We start from the raw sequence: 15,638 nt of genomic DNA, 5'->3' as shown, positions 1-15,638 counted from the left end.
CTACTGCTGTCTTAGATTCCAAGACTTAGAAAACAAGGGGAAAGGATTCAATAAGGAGAACTATGGGCCAAAACTGTGGGGGTGGGCAGATCAAATTGGGGTTGTGTCTGAATTGTGGATGTGTCTGGATCTAATCCTACTTTGCGGTTGGGGAACCAGAGCCCCTCTCAATTACGCGTTCCGTCATCAACAACAACAATGAAATTTGTATACTGCCCTATACTCGCAGTTCTCAGGACGGTTAGCACATTGTGCCTGCAGGTCAGCAGTTAAAATACAAATAAGTACAAATATTACCTTATACTCAGGAACTGGGAAAGGACAGCTGGGTGAGCAAGAAAGTGGCTAGACCTGTATAAGAATCGGCTGAGTCCTGGGATTACTATGCGAATTCAAGGCACACTTCACCCTGCAGCCTTAGATATATGCATTACATTCTTCTGCAAACCTGAGCAGTGAAATTTAAGTCTTTAATCATAGACTCTGCTGTGGTAACGAAATGCCTAATTTGTTCCTAGGCCAGGCACAGTGCAGGTGCAGCAGAAAAGAGGCACGCTAAATAGAAATTGCACTGCCAGTGCCTGCAGGGCCCTGAATATCTTGAGTGAAATGTCCTCACAGCCCCACATTGTAGCACAGATGGTAACAAAACAATTGGGTTCATTTCAGAACACCCATCTCTTCACTCCTTTTCAACTAGATCTAAAAACCTGGTCATAGCGAGAGAGGATAATGGTTTCTAGCAAAAGAACATTTTGCCTCAGCTGCACACACCATATTCCTGGTGTACAGCTGTCTCTTCAAGCACTGCTGTGAAATTGCCACACTCCCTTTCTTGTGGTTCCAAGAACCTCTGCCCTTCATGTGAGGATACTGAATCTAGATGGATTCTTCTGGAAGGGGAAATCGGAAGCAGCTATAAAACTGCATGGCTGTATCATTATAAGTTGGAGGCAGCAAATAATTATGCTGTAGGCAAAAGAAAAGAAAAGCCTCACAACACTTAACGCCTACTAGAATGTTCCGAAAGACCTTTGTGACCTGAGATCTCCTTTAGGAATCCTACCCTTCTCTTAAGGTTTCCTAAGTGGATTTCCTGTAAAGCCCTCAGGCTCAACATCTTTTAACTAAAATTTGCTTTTAGTCATGAACCTTTTATCCCCACACATACCACTTAGACCTCGTTTCAGTCACTTCACACCCCAGCTCATTTCTTGTTGCCTTGGAAATGCTTTGTTTCGATCTATTTCATTTAAAAAAAATCCAAAAGTGTTTAATGCCACGAACAGAATTACTTTTATAATGAAGGGTTCACAGTTGTGCGTTTCTGATTATATTTACATCTACTTGTGTTCATAAATCTTTTGGCTAAATTGTTCAGAAAGAACTCAAAATTACTTGCATATACAAAAGTAATAAAACTTAAATAAATGGAACATGAAACCTGTTGAATGTGAATAAACCAAGTTTTTAAGATGATTAGCAGAATAAAAATGGCACATTGGAAATTTTAGTCAGTCGGCTAGGAAAGAAAAATCGACCAGGATTCTGGAGCTGGTGCAGATCTTGGGTCTAAATTGGGTCTGCTGGTCAGTAGCAGTGCTAGGTATGTGAATATCCTCAAAGACCTACTGGCAGGAGGAAGGAAGTTTGGATTGCATCTTTAATATGTTAACCAGGCTGTTGGGGAGAGAAGAGGGAAATGAGAAAGTGGAGGAAAATAGTGGCTTCAGGACTCTGAAGAGAAGCAGTCCACTCTGAGACATGATATTGCAGGTTCATAGATGAAGTTGTTCATAGATGAAGTTGAATTAAAAACTGCAGTGTAAATACTTGAGCAAAAGTTTAACTTGACTGTGGGCAGGCAAAAAAAAATATTATGCTGTATGTAATTTCACCTTTGGGTTATGGATCAGAAAATGCTAGAATTGAATGTGTCTGACCTTTGCACAGCTAATGAGTCAAATACGAATAAACCCTTCCAAAATGAAGGGAACTAGCAATCATTATTTTTAAGTCCATTGCTAAAGGCAAAAATAATGAAGACCTGAAATAGTAAAACTAAAAATTGTGAAGTGCTGTCAATTTGAGAAAATAGAATAAAAGGTACGAGGGTTAGACATACACACCCAAAACTCAAATAAGTGGATGGTGTTTTTCTGTGGTCTTCCAGTAAGCAACTCCTAATCAAGGGACAAATAAATTTGTGGCATCTGAAGATCATTGCTCAGGTCTATGATTGGGAGAATATTTTAGCAGGCTAGATAGCTTTCAAAGGTTCATTTTTTCATGGAAGTTTATTGTCACATGAAGTTTTTCTTAGGGTGTTGGTTTTCATTTTGGAATGTTGCATTCCAAACCTCAGGAGGTACAATGGCCTTTGTTTTGCTTATTAAAAATATACATAATTTCCAATTTTAAACATTTTATTTCATATGTTCTGACTCTAAATATGTTTTAACAAATATAAGTGGAATGCAACCAACTACCCTGGTATATTTCTTAATGCATACAATGCCATCGTTACACATGGTGTCTTAGAGAGTTTTATGGGCAATATATGTAGAGTAGATATTTTCTCAGCAGCACAATATGGTCTGTTTGTGTTACTTAGTTTGCAAGGTCACATGGCCTCTCCAATTATAAACCCTAGACTTGCTTCAAAATCTTTAACAGTAACCCATAAACCTCTCTAGCCAGCCAAGCAACAAGAATTGGGTATTTTATAAGCAGGACAATATTTGCTTTGGGTTTTGTTTTTAAAAGCATGGAAATACAGTGAAAGAAAGAAAATCTGTGCATATATCTGAAGAGCTGCCTTTGCCAGTCTCACACAAGCAAGTACCTTGTCCCTGGCTTTTAAGGTTCTGCTGTTACATATATATATATCCTCTTGCTGTATCACAATCTACAATAAATGTGATCTCTGGGAATTGGGGAATGAAGAACTTTATAGTCGGCTGTAAATCATTTTTATTGATGATGTGCAATATGCTATCTGTGTAGTATCTAGATGGAACTGGGTGAGTGTTAGCTATGTCAGGACCTGGATCTAAATTGCTGTCCAAGGCCACTCCAGATTGATCTGTTCCCTGATAATGATTAGAGCTGTGTCTAAGGAAGGAGCTGGACCTTTAAAGGGAAAAGTTATCATCACGGCTTTTATCTTCTTGTTAGGCCTATGGTTGCTATATTTGCAAATTCACCAGTCAAATTCACCGCTGTTCAACTTAGTCTTGTTTGAGTTAGTGTCGCATTAGAGATGGTGTAGCCCATGTATTGTGTATTAATAAGGTTTGTTGCATAGTCATGATATTGGGGGTGGGGATATTCTGGACAGAGAAATTATCACATCCAAACCCCTGTCATTGAGGATAAGGCTATATAAGTGACTACTAGCCACAATAATTATGTTCTACCTCCACTGTTAGGGACGTGGGTGGCGCTGTGGGTTAAACCACAGAGCCTAGGACTTGCTGATCAGAAGGTTGGCAGTTCGAATCCCCGCGACGGGGTGAGCTCCCGTTGCTCGGGCCCAGCTCCTGCCAACCTAGCAGTTCGAAAGCACGTCAAAGTACAAGTAGATAAATAGGTACCGCTCCGGCGGGATGGTAAACGGCTTTTCCGTGTGCTGCTCTGGTTCGCCAGAAGCAGCTAAGTCATGCTGGCCACATGACCAGCTGTATGCTGGCTTCCTCAGCCAATAAAGCGAGATGAGCGCCGCAACCCCAGAGTCGGCCATGACTGGACCTAATGGTCAGGGGTCCCTTTACCTTTACCTTACCTCCACTGTTGGATGCAATTTGCCTTGGAATACCAATGGTTAGAAGCCACAAGTGGGGAGAATACACAGGTTCTTCTTGCAGGGCTCATAGGCATGTGGTTGGCCACTATGAGAACAGGATGCTAGACTAGACGGGCCATTTGCTTTGCCCATCGGGCCCTTCTTATGTCAGCAAGGTATGGCCTGACAGATGGCTTTTTCTTTTTCTTTATTTCATTCTCCCCCTTCCTTTCCCCCTATTTTTGCTGCTCATGGTGGAAGTTGGCCAGCTCCAGAGCCCTCATAGTTATAGGTTAGTGGTACATAGTCTGAGGGCACATTGGGGTAAATAAGAGGATTAGAATCCCACAGACCCACTGTCTCCCCAAACATGCCCCAGAATGCACCATTTTAGCTTCCATTACTGGCAGAACAGCAAATAGCTGCAGAGCTTTCCATGGCCTCCCAGCAGGACCTCGGTCTAGTCCCTCAGTTGCATTCCTGACTAGTGCAGGATTTATCCCTGTCGTATTTTATTACAAGGAAGAAACAAATTCATGCCAGCATCACCAACAAACAAGGTTACACCATTACACGAATGTCCCTTATTGTTTTAGGTATTGTTCCATTGTTAACTTTTAAACCCTGATTGATGTTTACTTAGTGAAATGATCTTTGTTGAGGTAAAATGCCTTTGGAATCACAGTAGTCCCTTGAACTTCTGTTGGTAAAGTATTGTTGGGGTATCCCATTCATTTAAAATATTTGTTTTACCGTGACCCTCACACAATCCCAAATCCTGGCCTATTGTATTTTCATTTAACTCCAGTTAATTTCATAGGATTGCTTCATCCTCTTCATCGTCGTGTATTCAGTGATGTGGTACCAGGGGATAAAATCATTCACTGTGTAAGAACCTTATGCTATCATAAATTCAGCAACAGCTGCAGCAGTGACATGTTGGCAGGCTTGGATGAAATAATGAGATGAAACCCATCCAGTTGCATAATTAATATGCTTAGTATTTATTCTTATATTTTATACTAAAACCCTGGCCCTACCAAACAGAATAACAACCTAGAACTAATTATTCTTTCCACATGCACTTCTTATTACAATGAGAAATCATGTCTGCATATCATTAAATATGTGTGTGTTGGTTGGAGTTTACATAATTCTTATCTGAAATTTATGCAATGGCTCAGGATTAGGGTGAAGACAGACACAACATTTTAAGTGTGAGGGAGGTTCTTTGTGCATATATTTGTTATCCTGCAAATAAGTGCCTCAAAATTCACGGCATTTGTTTTCAGGGCTACTAATGTATGTTCAAGGCTCATCCACCACTCCTATGTTATGGCTGTCTTTGGCCTTGGAACCTAGGAGGAGTGTGGCCTCATGATCACCACCATTAAGAGGTCTATGTAATATGGTATTTTTGATGTCCCAGGTTTACCTTGGTTCTGTTTTCAGCAGAACCAACGTAGTTCAGCAGGGTCTTTTCAGCAGACCCTGAAAAGTCATTGCAAGACAGTACTTGACTATACCGCAAGGGATAAATCTTCATTGGGTTAGATGAACTATGTTGGGTTAGATTAGCATTTTCTCCCCTTACATACCATAGGAATGTTTTTTGTTTTGTTTATTTTTGTGTGTGTTGTATGATAACAGAAAACCTAATAGAGACATTATATAAAAAAGAAGAGACCATTAATAAATGACATCCCACATAAAACAACCCTTTTTTTTGGGGGGGGGACACACCCAGAATTACTATTTGGATAGTGTGGCACAGTGGATTAACTTTGCATTGTCCCTTTTAAGGACAGTCCAGGATCCAGACTGCCTCTCCCCATTTCCCTTTGCAGTATAAGAAATACTGTTGCAGATTTGTGTTTGGAAGCACTGCATAATAAACCCATTATGTTACCAAAACTGTAATGAAGCCTGAATCAGTAAGTCAGCAATGTTCAACACATGCCCAGTGCCAGTACTAAGGCAGGTCGGGCATTGGTTGAGGGGCTCAGAAGGACCTCTCACTTGCTCAGCCTAGGTGAACTGCCACTTACCATCTCCCTGCAGGGCACCTAGACAGCTGTTTTAGCGGTGGGCAGGTAGTGGTATCACTTTTGAATGGGTGCGGAGCTTGGCTCCCATACACGACAGTCATCTGCCATCTCATTATACCCAAAATTCAGTGGCCTTAGAATAAATCTTTGGTGCCACCCCACCGTTCAACAGATTGTATGTTCTCACTGTAAAATGTGCAGAATTTGAGAATGCAGACAAGAGTATATATGTGGAAATGGAGGAAGTAGCGCTGTAAAAACCAAATAAGGAAGCAAAACTGGAACATTTCCCAAGGTTCGGTTTTCACTAGGAAAATGCTTGGTGGAATACAACGTGAAAATCTTTAGCCTTTTTAGGATCTCGTAAGCTGTACATAGAGGTGATTTGTAGTTAAAACTTTTACAATGTTCTGTAAAAATGCTGCCACATAATAATGCATCCCTTTTTTTGCAGTGATAAAATCATTACTGTTATAGGCATTTAGAGAGAGTACAGCAGTGAATATCATGAAGCGTATACAAATACATGAACGATACATGCAGCATATAAAAGATATTGTGACCTCCAGGGAAAAGTGCCTGGCTTTACTGACTTCTTCAATCACTGTCATGACTGTATCACCTCTAGCTGACTAAAAAACACCAAGGTCATCCAACGCACTTCAAGCAAAAGATCCTCTAGTTCTGTTGAGATTTCCCAGTAGTCATGATCTAGGCTGGTTAGATCTGGGTCAAAAGGCCTACAATGTGAAATCATCTCTACAGCTGCTGGATAGCTCAGCTGTTTTGAGCATGGTGCTGATAATGCCAAGGTTGCAGGTTTGATCCAGCTGCATATTCCTGCATTGCAGCAGGTTGCACTAGCTTATCCTCAGGGTCCCTTCCAACTCTGATTCTGTGTATATCCAGCTTTAGCCTAAGGGCCAAACAAGGCATTCTTCTAATATTTTTGGAACTGAAAGCCCACTGATGCTTTGCGCTCCCTACCATCAAATCCTGAAGCTGCCTTTGGACAAACGTCACCGTAGAAGAGTTAAGAATCGCTCCATCTCTCAGCGACTGCTTATAGAGTATAGCTTCTTCCAAATTTCTGCCAATGACATGCCACGATTGTAAATCAGTAAGTGTGATGTGTTTATTCACTGACTTGTGGCTATGATGAGTACTTTGCCATTTGAGAAAGCTCACATTCATTTCTACATAAAACAAGACCAGTAATTGTTTCCCCCTCAACCTTAAGCATCTAACTACTCTTCAGAATATTCCAGCATAACAATTGCCTCTTAGTACAGACTGGATTTTGTTTGACAGTATGGGGATGCCTGCCCAAATATATCTAATTTCAAAAACAGAGTTAAGTGCAGCCTTTCATTGTCAACATCGTGGCAAATAATGAGTTGCCAACTGGAATTCAAGTAGGACAATAAGCATTATGGAACCTATGTGAAGAATCTACATCTGTCAGGCAGAAATATGAATTGCCTGAGCCAACTTTTTCCACCCCTTCCCCCTTCCAATTTGAGCCTTGGATGCATACAAAGCAAATTGACAAAGCATTTGAAAAGATGCACCAAGGCAACTAAAATGGAAAGCGATATAAAAGAATTATGAAGCTTCAGGGAACGTATTGCTAACATTTGTGTATTTTAAAGCTTTTATATTTACATATTTGTGTATGCAGCTATGCAGAGGTGGAGCTAGCTGCTCCGGCACCCAGAGTGGCGCACATGCTGTGCACCCGGGGCTAGTTGCCCGCAGGGGTGCCACCCATGGCGAGCAGCGAGCATCCCGGGGGACACACACACATGCTCATATTTATGGATCTTTATATTTATGGATCTTTAAGAATAAGCATGCTCTGCTGTGTTCTATACCACTGAGTAAAAACGCATGCACAAAACCATCCATGTATTTAACTATACTGGGCACTTGACAATACTGAAGGCATGGCAGCAGAACCGGCTGAATTTTGAAGCCCTCAAGTATATAAGTAGTTCATATTCTTGTTTCTCCATGCCAGTGGACGTAATTGCAATTCTGAGGAAACTTACATGCAGGAAAAAAACACCACTGAATTTGTGAACTGTCCATAAAACTGCAAGCTTTACTTGCAGGCTTCTCTCTTTTGACATTTACTGCCAATCCTATGTTTTGCAATGAGATCCATTCAGAATCTTTACAACTCATCACCATGATTTCACCTTTGCTAAAGCATAATTAGTGAAGAAGTGTGGGTTCTGCTAATAAATTTTGATTTCTGGATAACTAGACAGATTAATTTGCAACTCCCAGGTTCTGAATAGATCTTTCGATGTACAAGTTTGAGTTCTTTAATTTTTAATTGCAGATAGATTGCTTGAAGGGGGAAAAATTGACCCAATTATACATGATGTTTCATTAAAACTATAGCAAGATGAGCTCTAATTTACCTTTTCTGCTTTCAGGGCTTTTAATAAAAGCAATTAACTTGCATTATGTTCATTACATCCTACAGAGAGAAGACGTTATAGACTACAGACCTTATTTTGAAATTCTGGCCCTCTGGCCTTCCTACTGCCCTGCTTCAGTTTTGTTTTCCAAATCCCATTTAAGCTGTCCTCCCAAAGAACAGATTCTGAAGTCTACAACTTAGTCAAGTTCAAAGACCCATAACTCATATATTTTTAAAAAATGATCAGTACCTTGCTGTCGTGTAGTGGCAAAGAAGCTGATCTGTGAATCTAGGAGTCCCTGGTTTGAATCCTGCCCTGAACTCAATAGCTGGCAAGTTGCTCTCTCTCAACCTCAGTCTCCACATCTGCAATATTAGAAAACACAAAAAGCATGGCCAGATTATTATGCTGCCGCTGGAGCAATTGCACCACTATCCATGCCTACAAGGGGCCCAAATCTTGAGCTTTCTTTCCTGAAAGAAATGCTTTAAAGCAAAATGTGTCATCAGCTTTCTAAGATATTTCTGTGAGATGAGCCAGTCTCGCTGCCCCTACCTTTCTCATACCCTCCAAGTGTCTGGATTTTCCAGAGACAGTCCCAAAATTACAGAAGCTATCCTGGTTTTTTATTTGATCCCTCAATATCCCAGTTTTCCCTTTTCCTCACCTCCATTTCTTAGCTCTGTGTATGTGTGTGTAAAAAATGGAGTCCTGCTTATACCGAAAATGTCTGCACCAAATGAAAAAAAATAGTGAGGCTGGTATATAATTTTGAAGGAAAATGTAACCAATCCGCTTTAAATTCTGTAATCGCAAGGCTTCAGTAGCCAGCCATTTTTAAGTAAACATGTGGATTGTTTATTCCTTTATTGTAAATGGAGTCTTAAACTGCAAGCCTTTACATGTCTACTCAGAAGTAAGTCTGTATTCCATGAAGCTTACTCCCAGGTAACATGGTAAAGAATGTGCAGCCTTACACTGTAATCCTAACCATTTCCCCCCCACTCAGAACTAAGTCCTACTGAGTTCAATAGGATTTATTCTCTGGTATGTTCCTGGTCATTCTCAGTTTCTATTATTATTATTATTATTATTATTATTATTATTATTATTATTATTATTTTATTATATCCCGCCTTTTCCCCCAACAGAGACTCAAGGCAGCTTACATTAGAGCTAAATTTTTATTTCATCCCATTTACCGTATTTTTTGCTCTATAAGACTCACTTTTTCCCTTCTAAAAAGTAAGGGGAAATGTGTGTGCGTCTTATGGAGCGAATGCAGGCTGCGCAGCTATCCCAGAAGCCAGAACAGCAAGAGGGATCGCTGCTTTCGCTGTGTAGCGATCCCTCTTGCTGTTCTGGCTTCTGGGATTCAGAATATTTTTTTTCTTGTTTTCCTCCTCCAAAAACTAGGTGCATCTTATGGTCTGGTGTGTCTTATAGAGTGAAAAATACGTTGAAGGTGTTGTACATGATCCCTTCCCTCACACATTTTTTTCTTTACAAAAGCCCTGTGAAATAGGTGAGGCTGAGCGGATGTATTTGGCTCAAGGTGACCAATGTTGATGTGCATATGACATATATGGACACAGGAGATCAAACACGGGAGAAGCTTCCTATGTAGAATAGAATGTCCCTATTTTCATCTAAGAACTGTTGCTTTCATTGTTTTTAGCCAATGAGTGAAGTCAGCATGGACAAATGAGTCCATGTCATGGATGAATGAGTTGTTTGGACACCAAGCTATAGGAATCCCTGGGTTCCTAAATAGCTAGCGTTTCTCCCTCACCTTTAGTGTACTTTTGTTTCCTACTTCTGCCTAATTTTCTAGCCTATGGACTCTTTCTAGTCTATTGTGTCTGACATCAGGTACTCCATAAAAGTTTTTTGTTGTTTTTTTTTGTAAATGCTACTGCTCTGTGTAAAGGTGGATGTTGGAGAAGCCATGGCAAATGTAAAATGTGCCACGGGGCATATCTCTTGCTGTGCAGAAGCTGCAGTCCAGTAACGTATTTCCAATTTGAAAAAGGACAAAAAGCCTGAAAAAGATTATGGGATATAATTCCCAGTGAGTATATGTAACCCTTTTCATCATTGCACTAAATGTGCTCCATTTGTGCAAGGATTATTTTAATTCCAGTTTGTAAAATACATGTTGTTATTCCTTTTGGTGATAGACAAATTACTATAAAGCCCATTTCTGATGGAAGGACGCATTTTGTCTGTCTCATTTGATTTAGTTGATAAGTTTGATTCAAATACTTACACATTCAAAATGTGAGCTTTGCCATTACCTCCCCTCCCCCATAAATTTGAAACTGCTGGTCTTTCGAGAATTATTCTGACTATGTTAAACAGCTTATTTTGCACAAGATCACATTAATATATATGGGACTGCTAACATTTCCCCTCCCATGAGAAGGATCTAAATTCTTTTGGTAATGCCTGCCTTAATTGAAATAAAGAGATATTAAATAAGAAGTACTTATGCTAGTTTGTTAGAAATGTATTTGAGTTCTCCAGCAGTGCAGTCTTTGTGGTTGTTTGTGATGGGAGCACTTTACATGTAATGTGTATTACTTCATGTAGTTCAAAATGTGAGCCATGCCTGCTGCTTTTGAGAAGTGTGGTGAGCCCTTGCACAATCTGCTTAGTGTGGTCCTGAACTTCCACCCTCATATCTGACCCTGACCACCACTGGATACCTCCATGTCAGGTATACAGATCTCTAGGTATTCTAGCTGCAGAACCAGCTGTGTTCATTTCTTCTCCATCAAAACAGAACTTCTGCCCTGTTGCTTGCTAAGCTTCAGCACTATTCATTGTTATGTACTACTGCAGTAGCCGTCTCAAAAGGGGTCAGATGACTGAAGGGCCCAATAGGATTTCTAGTATTATAAAGCTTTTGGCTGTTCGTTTCTCAGCCTGATCAAATCATTCTCCTGACTGCTTCCCAGCGTAACGACCTAGCTGGTTGGTATCCATATTGTTAACCTTGGCAATTGCTTTAGAAAGCATCAACCAGGCAAAAAACAACAACAATGAATCAATGTAATTTCTGAATAGGCAAACCAGCTTTGCGCTATCCATTCCCCCTTGCACTCCAAGTCTAGGAGGTGGTCTTGGCACAGTTCTTTAAATCACTTTAGCAATCAGTGCTATGAAGTTGATGCTCTTCAATCTTTCTGGCGTTCTGATTCAGTTGCACTAGTCTTGGGCATAAATATTTCGTCTTCCCTGCAATTTGACATTAGATGTGCTTACATTAGAGAATGTGGTTTGTTGGTTCGTCTGTTAATGCACAGACCTAAGCCTGGATTTCACCAGAATAAAAGTGCAAATTTGCAGAATGTAAGTGGGAATAGGAAACAGGTGAGAGGCACAACTCTACCAGCTGTCTTCTTAAAAAGACATGTTCACAAGACATCTGTGCCTGAATATTATTTTTCAGCCCATAGATGGCAATACATGGGAAGCTGGCACTGCAGTATGTTTCTGCAGGTTTTGTATAATGGGCTTGTAGAGGCAGTGGCGTAGCTAGCCGCTCGGGTGGCTGGTGTGTGTGGGTGTGTCCTGCAACCTGGGGGCGGGGCGATCCTCTCAGATGCTAGGAACCTCTCCGCCACCTCCCCCTCAGCTGTAGGGCAGCTGAGGGAGAGGCAGTAGGCAGATACAAGTCCCACGCTGCCGTTTCAGGCAGCATAGAACCTGCAGGTGCCTAAGCCACCATGTCACTCCTAAAAAGTTTTGTGAGCCCATTTTTTAAATAAAAACCCCCTCATTTTGTCAACCCCCCAGTGATGACACCTGGGGTGCACCACACCCCCTGCATCCCCTTCCTCCACTGTGTAGAGGCTGTTGAATGGTTTAGTGCATGGGTAGGCAAACTAAGGCCCAGGGGCTGAAACCGGCCCAATTCGTCTTCTAAATCCAGCCCTTGGATGGTCTGGTAATCAGTGTGTTTTTACAGGAGTAGAATGTGTCGTTTTATTTAAAATGCATCTCTGGGTTATTTGTGGGGCATAGGGATTTGTTCATTCCCTTCCCCCAAAATATAGTCCGGCCCACCACAAGGTCTGAGGGACAGTGGACCGGCCCCTGCTGAAAAAGTTTGCTGACCCCTGGTGGACTATTAATAATAACTTCCACATGCAACTCAGTTATTCATGAGAATGATGTGAAATGTTTATAACAATGTTGGAATCAAGGTATCTGAAAGATATGCAGTTCAACTATGTGCTAATATTTGCTCAAAAAAATATATTGTGGTTGGCCCAAAGACAAATTCCATAACAAAATTGCTTCAGATGCCAATGATTATGGACAGGAAGAGCATTCTTCAATATATTTTTCAGTATTTAGCACACCCTCCAACATTACTCTGACGAAAATAGAGTCCCATTCCACCACCATCACCATTTTATTATTTATACCCCATCCATATGACTGGGTTGCCCCTGCCAATCTGGGTGGCTTCCAATTTATATAAAAACATAAAGCATTAAACATTAAGAAACTTTCCTGTACAGGGCTGCCTTCATATGTCTTCTAAAGGTTGTATAGATACTTATCTCCTTTGCTCAGGGGTCGCATAACTCCATACCCTCCAACATTTCTGATGAAAAGGACATCCTAAGAAAAAGCGGGACATTCCAGGATCAAATCAGAAACAGGGACGGGTTCTGTAAATCCGGGACTGTACAGTGGTACCTCAAGTTACAAACGCCTCAGGTTACAAATGCTTCAGGTTACAAACTCCGCTAACCTGGAAGAGTTACGTCGAGTTGAGAACTTTGCCCCAGGATGAGAACGGAAATCGTGTGCCGGTGGCGCAGCGGCAGCAAGAGGCCCCATTAGCGAAAGCACGCTTCTAGTTAAGAACAGTTTCAGGTTAAGAACAGACCTTCAGAACAAATTAAGTTTGTAACTAAAGGTACCACTGTACCTGGAAAACAAGGATACTTCAAGGGTCTGGATCTTTCGATAGTGAATTTATCCTTAGCATAATTGTATTTATTTAAAGCACTTCCCAGACCAAAGCACTACACAGACCATTTCTTAATTGCATGTCTATGCCTTCCTCTACCCAAGAAGACAGATTAAATGTAACATTTCATCAGACTTTGTTCTGCAGAAAATAATTCCATTCACTATATCTCTTATTTGTGAGGTGGCCAGTTTCACACCAGTTTAATCGTGCCTTTGTCTTATTTGATGGCTATCTCGGCATGAAATTCTTCTAGAGCTTCAAGGAGTTAACAAATCTTGCCGGTTTTTGAGCAAATCATATCTAGAGGACATGACTGATTGTATCAGTATCTAGTAAATTGGAAAGAATTAGGCCAGTGCTCAGACTTCATTGTGTTTGGGGTTGAATGACTTAATTAAAAAAAAAAAAAGTTCAGAAAAGCATCTAAGAGATTCCTGAGATGTGTTAACCCAGCAATATAGAGTGGCTTTTGCTCATATGTATGGCTTAATTGTCGAAGCTGTCTTTCTCATTTTAATTTCACCTGCTAGAAAGTCAATAATAATTGATTAAATTTTGTTAGACGAATTCTTATCTGTTACCCTTGCCCGTGAGAGAAAATCCTTAGTTTATCTTAGGCGGCATTTGTTGACACACACTGTAACCCTTAAATAAGTCTTAACTGATGATCTCTTGTGGAAGTGGACATAATTTGCTTCAAAGGCTTTTGATCTCGCCCTCCATGAAGAAGTATTAACAAAACCACCAATGAGGAAGGAGCAAAGGCCATCTTTATAATAAGAGAAATTTGTTAGGTGAAAGGAAACTGGATTGTATTGAAAGCCTGGTTTCCGGGGACCCAATTAACATGGAAACTGCATTCTGGGCTCTTTTTGAGAACGGCTGTTTGTGTATGTTAAACTGGATAGCAGGGAAACTGGCTTGAAGCACCTGTCTGGTAAAATATAAACAAGTAATTGGAATGGTAACATGAGGGAACCAGGTATTATGGTGGGGATGCCATAGCCGAAGGTTAGCATTTTAAAGTCTCATTGGTTTCAGCGGGATGAATAAAAGTGCCTGTAAAATGCTTAACTTTGGCTAGATCAGGGCGGTCCAACCACTCGGACCAAGTGGGCCACAGGAGTACTTTGACACAGAACCCAGGAGCCACACACAGAATTAAATGTCCATATCATAAATTAAAATGTTTGCAATATAGTTAATATTATACACCCACACACCCACGTACGTAATATATTTATTTATCAAACAGATCAGAGCCATTCTTTCATATATATATATATATATATAGTGACCAAAAAGATCCAAAAACAAGGAAGCTGACGAGTGTGAGGGGAATTGCTGGATGCAGGCAGGACTCTGGGCAGGAAAGCAAGGGAATTATTAGTGGCTCTTGGTGGGGTGGGAGAGAAGGAAGAGACAGGAAAAGGGTGTGCTAACATACAGCTTGCTGCAGCTGATGGACAGATTAGAGAAGTCTCACTCTGCTTTTTTTAACCCCCCCCCCCCCTTTTCTCTCCTCCTTTGGCGCTTCCAGCACTGCCATTGCCACCAATAGATGCAACACACACACACACACACACACCCCTGTGCATGCACACTCACTCTCCCTAGGCTGTTAGGAATCCTCTCCTAATGCTGACTTGGCTGGAGAAACCGCCTATTGCTTCTCTTCTTTTTTTCCTCCCCCATCCATCTTTCTCTCTCCTCATCCCACCCCGAGGAGGATTCTCAGCCACAGTTGGGATGGGCAGCCTGCAGTGGTTGCAAGCAAACCAGGGCAAGGTTTTCATGGTGTTAGTTCCCTGCAGCTTTGGTACTCAGCAAGGGCCGCCCAGAAAAAGGCCTTGAGGGCTGCATACAGCCCACAATCTGCGCCTTGGACCACCCTGAGCTAGGTCATGCCATCTATCACTATTCTTTAGAGTTATTTAAATTTATTTTAAGATTGGAAGAGCAGTCTAAGGTAGGAGCTGATAACCTCTGAAGATGGTGAATTAGAGAAATATAGTTTTTTGAAAAAATCTTTGCTAATGGGGGGGGGGGGTAGCATTTAATAAAGCACCTAGAGATGATTGAATATAAAGAATTAGTGCCATTGGATCAGCCACCTGCTTTGGCTGTAGAATTTCATAAGTTTCTGCAGCCCAAGCTTTCAATGTTCTATATACAATCCACTGAACACTCCCAGTTGATTTGACAATTGTATAGGAGCACTGCTTTTGGCATTAGCACTTGGTGGATATAAAAAGCTCTTCGGCTTTCAAAGAAAGTAGTACATTCATTTTTTTAATAAATATTTTAGAGCAGTCTCATTGACACTTCAATTTTGATCATTGTTTAGCAAGCAAATGATGCATAGTTTAGAGCTGTTTTGA

General features: G+C 41.0%; 1 protein-coding gene across 1 annotated transcript in view; it reads left to right on the top strand.

Moving 5' to 3' along the window:
- TNNI3K (TNNI3 interacting kinase) overlaps window positions 1-15,638 on the top strand; it is a 150,626-nt gene that overhangs the window by 10,160 nt on the left and 124,828 nt on the right. The window lies entirely within an intron of this gene.

Source organism: Podarcis muralis, chromosome 5 (genome assembly GCF_964188315.1).
Source record: "Podarcis muralis chromosome 5, rPodMur119.hap1.1, whole genome shotgun sequence".
Lineage (NCBI taxonomy): Eukaryota > Metazoa > Chordata > Lepidosauria > Squamata > Lacertidae > Podarcis > Podarcis muralis.
Note: the sequence above shows the minus strand (reverse complement) of the source record. Positions and strands in the feature narration are given on the sequence as shown.